The sequence below is a fragment of the Cherax quadricarinatus genome, chromosome 16 (assembly GCF_038502225.1).
Source record: "Cherax quadricarinatus isolate ZL_2023a chromosome 16, ASM3850222v1, whole genome shotgun sequence".
Taxonomy (NCBI): domain Eukaryota; kingdom Metazoa; phylum Arthropoda; class Malacostraca; order Decapoda; family Parastacidae; genus Cherax; species Cherax quadricarinatus.
This window is the reverse complement of record NC_091307.1, coordinates 50,217,143-50,227,142: the sequence shown is the minus strand read 5'-3', so window position 1 is coordinate 50,227,142 and position 10,000 is coordinate 50,217,143.

Here is a 10,000-nt window from a genome sequence, read left to right as displayed (position 1 = left end):
ATACTAACATAACATACAGAACTACATAGGTTTCCCACTCTGAGGCAATCAGGATAAAACAAAAATGGGTTGCCAGAGAGCAACAAGAAACACCAAGGGACAGGAGGAGGAAGCTGCAAAGGAAGATTGGGCAGCAGAGCTCATAAAAAGGGATCATGAATGGGAAAAGAAACTAGAAGAACTTAGCATGAGAATGGAAGAGAGGATAGATATGGAAAGCAGGAAGTGGGAGGTGCATGTCAAAGCAGCAGAGGCTAGGATACAGAGTTTAGAAGAGGAACTGAAAAATCTGAAACAGCCTAAAGAACTAAAGAACATTTTGGGATTGACAACAGAGACTGCTACCTCAGCCACAAATAAGGGGACAGTAGGGAAAGAAGCAGCACAACTGAATGGAGAGGCTCTATCAGAGGAGGCTGTAGTAAATGAAAGAGGTAAGCTTTATGTGGAGGCCCTAACAGACAACAACAGAGCCCAAGGAAAGCCGAGAAGGGAAAATGACAGGCCACTGAGCCCAAGTACATTAGCCAGTGAAACTAAAGAAAGGAAACCTGCAGTGGAGGAAACCAAATTAAATGAGGGGATACACAGGGATATGCAGTGGGAGAATGAAAGGGTGAGGTCAGTCTTTGTGTATGGGCTCCAGGAAGCTGAAGGGGAAACATATGAAGCAAGAAAACAAGGGGAAAAAAAGCAATTGAAAGCATCATGAAAGCAATAGGAGAAGACGACGTGACCCAACTGGAAAATTTTCGGAGAATAGGGGGGTTTGTAAAAAAAAGAACCCGGCCAGTGAAAGTGACCTTCAAGGCAGAAGCGACTTGGAACAGGATCCTGCAGGAGAAAGCAGGATTAAGGGACATGCTGGCATACAGGAAGGTGTATCTCGACTGCGACAGAACACAAGAAGAAAGGCAGAAACTGAGAGAGATGATACAAAGGCGAAAGGAGGAAAGAGAGGGGATGGAGAAGACAGACAGGAGATCCCAGACCCAGGAAGAAGATCAAATACAGCCTCCCTCACTACTTCCTATAGAAGCCTCCCAACCAGGTCAACCCCAGTGCAACCAAACACTCTAAATCAAAACACCCATGCCACATCCAATGCCCCCACCCACTACATTACAAACTCCACCCCCACAGCAACAACTCATAGTTCCTTACCAGGTCTCCCACTTCTCCAACCCCAATACACCTCCTAGACCACAGTCTTAGAAAAGAAGTTGAAGGTGTGGTATACAAATGCAGATGGAATAACAAACAAGTATGAGGAGTGGCACGAAAGAATCAAGGAGACATCCCCAGACATAATAGCACTCACAGAAACAAAACTCACCAGAATAATAACAGATTCAATCTTTCCATCCGGATATCAAATCATCAGGAAAGACAGAGGGAGGAGAGGGGGAGGAGGAGTTGCACTGCTCATTAAAAACCAGTGGGGTTTTGAGAAAATGGAAGGAATGGATGGCACGGGCGAAAGGGACTACTTAGTAGGAACAATCCAGTCTGAGGGACATAAGGTGATAATTGCAGTAATGTACAACCCACCACAGAACTACAGGAGGTCAAGAGAAGAATATGATGAGAGCAACAGAGCAATGATAGACAAACTAGCCGAGGTGGCCAGGAGAGCACACATGGGGGGAGCAAAGTTACTAGTTATCGGTGATTTCAATCACAAGGAGATTGACTGGGAAAACCTGGAGCCCCATGGGGGTCCCGAAACATGGAGAGCCAAGATGATGAATGTGGTACTGGAAAACCTCATGCATCACATGTTAGAGACACTACCAGAGAGAGAGGAGAGGATGAACCAGCAAGACTGGACCTTGTATTCAACTTGAGTAGTTCGGACATCGAGGGTATCATGTATGAAAGGCCCATGGGAGCTAGTGATCATGTGGTTCTGTGCTTTGACTACATAGTTGAGCTCCAAGTGGAGAGAGTAGCAGGAATAGGCTGGGAAAAACCAAACTACAAAAGGGGGAACTACTCAGGCATGAGGAACTTCCTTCAAAACATTCAGTGGGAGAGGGAACTGACAGGAAAACCAGTACAAGAAATGATGGACTATGTGGCAACAAAATGCAAGGAGGCAGAGGAGAGGTTTGTTCCCAAGGGAAACAGAAATAATGGGATGAACAGAACGAGTCCTTGGTTCACCCAAAGGTGTAGGGAGGCAAAAACTAGGTGTACTAGAGAATGGAAAAGGTACAGAAGACAGAGAACTCAGGAAAAAAAAGAGATTAGCCGAAGAGCCAGAAACGAATATGCACAGATAAGAAGGGAGGCTCAGAGACAATATGAAAATGACATAGCATCAAAAGTCAAGACTGACTCGAAGCTGTTGTACAGCCACATCAGGAGGAAAACAACAGTCAAGGACCAGGTAATCAGACTGAGGAAGGGTGATGGGGAATTCACAAGAAACGACCGAGAGGTATGTCGGGAGCTCAACACAAGATTTAAAGAGGTATTTACAGTGGAAAGTAGTAGGACTCCAGGAAATCAGAACAGGGGGGCACACCAGCAAGTGCTGGATAAGGTACATATAACCAAGGAGGAGGTGAAGAAGCTGCTATGCGAACTTGAGACCTCCAAGGCGGTGGGACCAGACAACATCTCTCCATGGGTCCTTAAAGAGGGAGCAGAGATATTGTGTGAGCCATTAACAAAGATCTTCAACACATCATTTGAAACTGGGCAACTCCCTGAGGTATGTAAAATGGCAAATGTAGTCTCAATTTTTAAAAAGGGAGACAGACACGAGGCACTAAACTACAGACCTGTATCACTAACGTGTATAGTATGCAAGGTCATGGAGAAGATCATCAGGAGAGTGGTGGAGCACCTGGAAAGAAACAAGTGTATAATTGACAACCAGCACGGTTTCAGGGAAGGAAAATCCTGTGTCACAAACCTACTAGAGTTTTATGACAAGGTGACAGAAGTAAGACAAAAGAGAGAGGGGTGGATCGACTGCATATTTTTGGACTGCAAGAAGGCCTTCGACTCAGTTCCTCACAAGAGGTTACTGCAAAAGCTAGAGGATCAGGCACACATAACAGGAAAGGCACTGCAATGGATCAGAGAATATCTGACAGGGAGGCAAGAACGAGTCATGGTACACGACGAGGTGTCAGAGTGGGCGCCTGTGACAAGCGGGGTTCCACAGGGGTCAGTCCTAGGACCTGTGCTGTTCTTGGTATATGTGAACGACATAACGGAAGGGATAGACTCAGAAGTGTCCTTGTTTGCAGATGATGCGAAGTTAATGAGAAGAATCAAATCGGATGAGGATCAGGCAGGACTACAAAGAGACATGGACAGGCTATAAGCCTGGTTCAGCAACTGGCTCCTTGAATTTAACCCTGCCAAATGCAAAGTCATGAAGATTGGGGAAGGGCAAAGAAGACCGCAGACACAATATAGTTTAGATGGCCAAAGACTGCAAACCTCACTCAAGGAAAAAGATCTTGGGGTGAGTATAACACCGAGCATATCTCCTGAGGCGCACATCAATCAAATAACTGCTGCAGCTTACGGGCGCCTGGCAAACCTACGGATAGCGTTCCGATACCTCAGTAAGGATTCGTTTAAGACTCTGTATACCATTTACGTCAGGGCCATACTGGAGTATGCAGCACCAGTTTGGAACCCACACCTAGTCAAGCAAGTCAAGAAATTAGAGAAAGTGCAAAGGTTTGCAACAAGACTAGTCCCAGAGCTACGGGGATTGTCCTATGAAGAAAGGTTGAGGGAAATCGGCCTGACGACACTGGAGGACAGGAGGGTCAGGGGAGACATGATAACGACATATAAAATACTGCGCGGAATAGACAAGGTGGACAAAGACAGGATGTTCCAGAGAAGGGACACAGACACAAGAGGTCACAATTGGAAGTTGAAGACTCAGATGAATCAAAGGGATGTTAGGAAGTATTTCTTCAGTCATAGAGTAGTCAAGCCGTGGAATAGCCTAGAAAGTGAAGTAGTGGAGGCGGGAACCCTACATAGTTTTAACGCGAGGTATGATAGAGCTCATGGAGCAGGGAGAGAGAGGACCTAGTAGCAATCAGTGAAGAGGCGGGGCCAGGAGCTATGAATCGACCCCTGCAACCACAAATAGGTGAGTACAAATAGGTGAGTAAACACGCTCACACACATATATATATGTCGTGCCGAATATGTAAAACTGGTCAATTAGTAAGAACTCATTTAAAATTAAGTCCTTTCTGAAATTTTCTCTTAAACGTTTAAAGATATATATTTTTCTTTATTGTTAATGCAAAAATTTTTAATTTTGCCCTAAAAGAATCTTGGAAAACTTAACCTTATTATAACAAGAGCAATTTATTTTAGCCTAACCCAACTTAATATATTTTAGATTTGTTTACAATAATTTAATACTAAACAAACACAATGAAATATATTTTTTTCGTTAGGTTCAGAATGATTTTGGCGAAATTATTGCATGCATAAATTTTCTCTTGTCCTATATGGCAAGATGAACGTTGTTATTTAAGCCAAGATCGTAAGTTCTGCCTATTCGGCACGACACACACACACACACACACACACACACACACAAGGGAGAGAGAGGGCCTAGTAGCAACCGGTGAAGAGGCGGGGCCAGGAGCTAGGACTCGACCCCTGCAACCACAAATAGGTGAGTACAAATAGGTGAGTACACACACACACACACACACAAGGTTAGTTCCAGAGCTAAGGGGAATGTCCTATGAAGAAAGATTAAGGGAAATCGGCCTGACGACACTGGAGGACAGGAGGGTCAGGGGAGACATGATAACGACATATAAAATACTGCGTGGAATAGACAAGGTGAACAAAGACAGGATGTTCCAGGGAGGGGACACAGAAACAAGAGGCCACAATTGGAAGTTGAAGACACAAATGAGTCAGAGAGATATTAGGAAGTATTTCTTCAGTCATAGAGTTGTAAGGCGGTGGAATAGCCTAGAAAATGACGTAGTGGAGGCAGGAACCATACACAGTTTTAAGACGAGGTTTGATAAAGCTCATGGAGCTGGGAGAGAGAGGGCCCAGTAGCAACCGGTGAAGAGGCGGGGCCAGGAGCTAGGACTCGACCCCTGCAACCACAAATAGGTGAGTACAAATAGGTGAGTACACACACACACACACACACAAGGTTAGTTCCAGAGCTAAGGGGAATGTCCTATGAAGAAAGATTAAGGGAAATCGGCCTGACGACACTGGAGGACAGGAGGGTCAGGGGAGACATGATAACGACATATAAAATACTGCGTGGAATAGACAAGGTGAACAAAGACAGGATGTTCCAGGGAGGGGACACAGAAACAAGAGGCCACAATTGGAAGTTGAAGACACAAATGAGTCAGAGAGATATTAGGAAGTATTTCTTCAGTCATAGAGTTGTAAGGCGGTGGAATAGCCTAGAAAATGACGTAGTGGAGGCAGGAACCATACACAGTTTTAAGACGAGGTTTGATAAAGCTCATGGAGCTGGGAGAGAGAGGGCCCAGTAGCAACCGGTGAAGAGGCGGGGCCAGGAGCTAGGACTCGACCCCTGCAACCACAAATAGGTGAGTACAAATAGGTGAGTACACACACACACACACACACACACACACACACATATATATATATATATATATATATATATATATATATATATATATATATATATATATATATATATATATATATATATATATATATATATATATATATATATATATATATTTATAATATATTTATGTATTTATATTTATATAGTGGGCTGGATTTGTGAAAGACCTGCCTAGTAAGGGCCAACATCTCAGAAGAAGTCGTTTAACAGAGAAGGAAACAACCAGAGTGTAGTTGCTGTTTGCTGTTCACCTTGTTGTGCAGAATCTGTTCTTAAAGTAATGTCAAGTGTGGAAACCATAATAATATTGGCTTTATACATAACATCAATGCCACCCGCCCCTCTGGAGTTGAAGGTTCGGCTGAGATAACAAGTTCATCCTGGTAGGGCCCGGGTGAGTACTAAGTCGTCTTGCCGGGTTCTCTGTTCTCTCCAGAAGTCGTAGGGACGGGCTGGGAAGCAAACCATAAATGTGATGCATACTCAATATGTGAGTCAATTTTGCTCCGTGTAGAGTTTTGCAGACTCTGCTGTCGAGCAGGTACAAGATATCCACCAGTGCTTTTAGCTTTTAGGCTGCCTTGTTTGCAAGAGTTGCAAAGTGATTCTATATCAAAATTTTTTGTTAAAATTCAGTCTTAGGATATCAACCTCATTCATGTGTTCTAACATTCTTTTGTTCATTCTTACCACTGCTGCAGCATTATAATCATGATGCGTAGAAACCATTATCATTTATGTTTTCTCAGAAGCATAACTAAACTGCCATCGTTTCCCTGGTATATATAGCTGTGAGCTAGTGACTGATCTACCTGAGAGCACCTGGTATCTCCTCTCTTGAATAAGCAAATGCCAGAGTATAGTCATCTGCAGAGGCATGGGATTCTGGGATGAAGTGAAGAAGGTCATTGAAGTAGACATTTCATAACAATGGAGAGGGAGGAGTCTCTCTGCCTCTGTCTGTCTCTGTCTCTGTCTCTGTATCTGTCTCTGTCTCTGTCTCTGTCTCTCTCGCTCCCTCTACTTGCTACTGTTTTAAGTGCGACGAATATGCAGGCTCTCATGATCCAGTTGGACAAGCACATAAGTAAATCACTGCACTAGAAACATCGTGGAAACCCGTTCAAGACCTAGCTGCTTAGTATATATATATATATCAGTCAAGAATGATTCCTACCTTACTCAATAAACCCACACTACATCTACACAAAACTCAAGTGGAGAACCATCTTCGTACAGCAGATACGGCAGTCTGAACCACCACCTTCTTGTTGCTTGGTCAGCAACTGTGTCAGGACAGTCAGTTTACGACATGCCAACTGAGTCAGTAACAGTAGTAGAACAGAATTGTTGGTAGCCTCAGGTAGGATCACTGGTACACAAAGATCTGTGAGTTGCGGTGGGGCAGCATGAGTAGTTAATAACAAAACAAATTTATTTAAGTTGAAGTTCATATTTCTCATCCAGCTCCACCTCTTCTCTACACTCAATGCCATTATTCCCAAAAATAATGTTTTTTTCCCCTTGTTTTTATGAAGAAAGTTAAAGGTGGGAGGAGAGCCTTTTGCTTTATATGTTTAAACCATTCACCTGAATAATACACAATATTTCTCAATCCATATTACGTACAACTAGCAAGTGAAGATGAGTGTCGCCCTCTCTTAGAGGCTGGCTCAACACTAGATTACACGTTCACGACGTGTTACATGTGACATAGTGGCATACCAGCAAAATCACTGCACTTACGTACATTAACTTCTACCAAAAACTGATCTTTGGGGAAGCTTGCTGGTAAATAATATTAGTATTATTGTGTTACCTTATTATTGTGTTACCTTATTATTGTGTTACCTTATTATTGTGTTACCTTATTATTGTGTTATCATATTAGTAATTGGCCTCAGTGTAAGAGTTTGTAAATTCGTATTAAGAAGTTCTCATTATTTCAGATCGATTATGACTAGTGTCACCATTATGGCTAGTACCAGTACTGGGCTGTGAGTTTACTATTAATTTCCATTTATACATTAAAGTCTTCCTGACAAGCATATGGGTTCCAGTGGTTTTTAAGACTGCTAGGATGATCTTTCTTGCGAAGCCCAATGAAGACATCCATCAACCAGGGAACTACAGACCTATATCTTTACTTGAAGTCACTGGAAATGTTCTTGAGAAGATCATTTCCAACAGACTGAACTACTATATGGAGTTTAATCACCTTTTTACTGAAAAAGAATTTGGCTTTAGAACACATAGAGGTACCCATCATGCAATAAATATTATTTTCGAACCTGTAGCAAGTCTAAAACATCAGGGCAATCTTGCCTTAATTGCCACCAGAGATGTTTATAAAGCTTTTGATAGCTTATGGCATGATGGTCTTATAAACAAACTTATTGACCTACCAGACCATAACTGGACCTTTCTCAGATTAATACATAACTTCTTAACTCAAAGAAAAATTCATTTTCACCTTTCACGGCAGGTCGACAGAGCCTTTTATACCAACATCTGGTGTCCCACAAGGTTCTTGTCTTAGTCCAATTCTATTCAACATTTATGTGAATGACCTTCCTCAACCAGAGTTTAATGATACAATTATAACACAATTTGCAGATGATGTTATCCATGTTGTCTTATCAACTCCGGTAACAGGAAAATACAAGTATGAGAGAGTCACAGAAAAAATGAATATTGAACTTCGTCGAACATCTAATTGAGAAAAGAAATGGAGAATTACGACTAACCCTGACAAAGTCCTTGTTAGCACGATAGGATGTTTTGCATCAACCATCGAAGATAAAGGGGGTATCTCCATCAGAGGTGAACCTGTAGCCATTAGAAATCTTAAGATTTTGGGATATGAAATAGACAGGCTGCTCCACTCAACATCTCATGTAAATAAAAAGATCAACATAACCAAAGCCGGTCTTTGCAGTCTCTTTAGATTTAATCAAGCTCCTCAACATGTCAAAAAACATCTGTATAAAATGATAATAAGACCAATACTCGAATACCCTTGTGTCCCAATGTCATTAACAACAAAGACCAATATGCTACGGTTACAACGGGTCCTGAATAGAGCTCTTCGCTTCATTACGGGTACCAGGAGGAGAGACAGAGTTAAAATGGCAGATTTACATGTACAACAAGATATTACTGCCTTAAATGTACGCTTGACACCCTGAAGAAGAAACAACTCTATACAATGCAAGAACTATACATGCCAGATAGAGAACATCCTATACAAGTTGTAAATACCACGGATAATATCATCAATACTCCTCACAGGACTTGAAGATTGACTCTCCCACAGAGGGTCCGTCGTTTTATCCATAAAGATGATTACCATCGACCAATAATATTGAACAACCTCCCTGCAGATGAAGATGATTGGGTAACACCAGAATCCTTCTATGTGTACTAAGAAAATTATCGCCCCCAATTAGGGAGACATCTTGTATACCATTCTACTGTTAAAATTATGCTACATTTACTATGGCGGGACACCACCTTGTAAGAAGCCATTGTGTCAAGTAATTCTTTATAAACTGGCTAGAAAATTATTGCCTTCATTGTCGTTTAAATATCCGTTGTGCAATCGCAAAAAAAAAAAAAAAAAAAAAAAGCAATTGCAACTTGTATATTTACTACCAATTCAGAGTCATGTACTTATATATCTGTTACATCTATGTGACTCTGATGGGTTAGTATTATACCCCTTCAAGAATATTTTATTATTCCACATACACTTTTTAAATTACACCAAAGGTGGTTGGGCCACTTACCTTTAATATCCTACCTCTCTCCCCTCTCCCACCCTTTTCCAAGATTTCTATCCTTACCCATCCTTCTTCCTTACCCATCTCACCAAAGTTCTGGTCATAAGAAGAAGAAGCATATGGGTACCTGACTCAGACAGGATGGCAATGTGCAATGTTTCTCCACAGTTTTATTTATCTATTTCTTGAATTAGAGAGCTCCTGACGAAGCACTGGAGACAGTGCGAAAGGCTTAGAGCAGATACGTCACCCCTCTTTTACTGTGTCTTATGTCGCATTTTTTAATTGCTTGTATGTAATTGATTGGTTTTTCAACAAAACGGCCACTGAGGCAGGATGATCTATAAGGAAAACAAAAGTTTTTCTTTCTAAATTTAGCAATTTATACTTGAGAAGGGGTTATTAGCCCCTTGCTCCCAGCATTTAAGTTGCCTCTTACTAATGCACTGCTTATGGAGGAGGAATTCTGTTCCACTTCCCCATGGAGATAAGAGGAAATAAAGAAGAACAAGAACTATTAAGAAAATACAAGAAAACCTGGATGGTATATATACATATATATATATATATATATATATATATA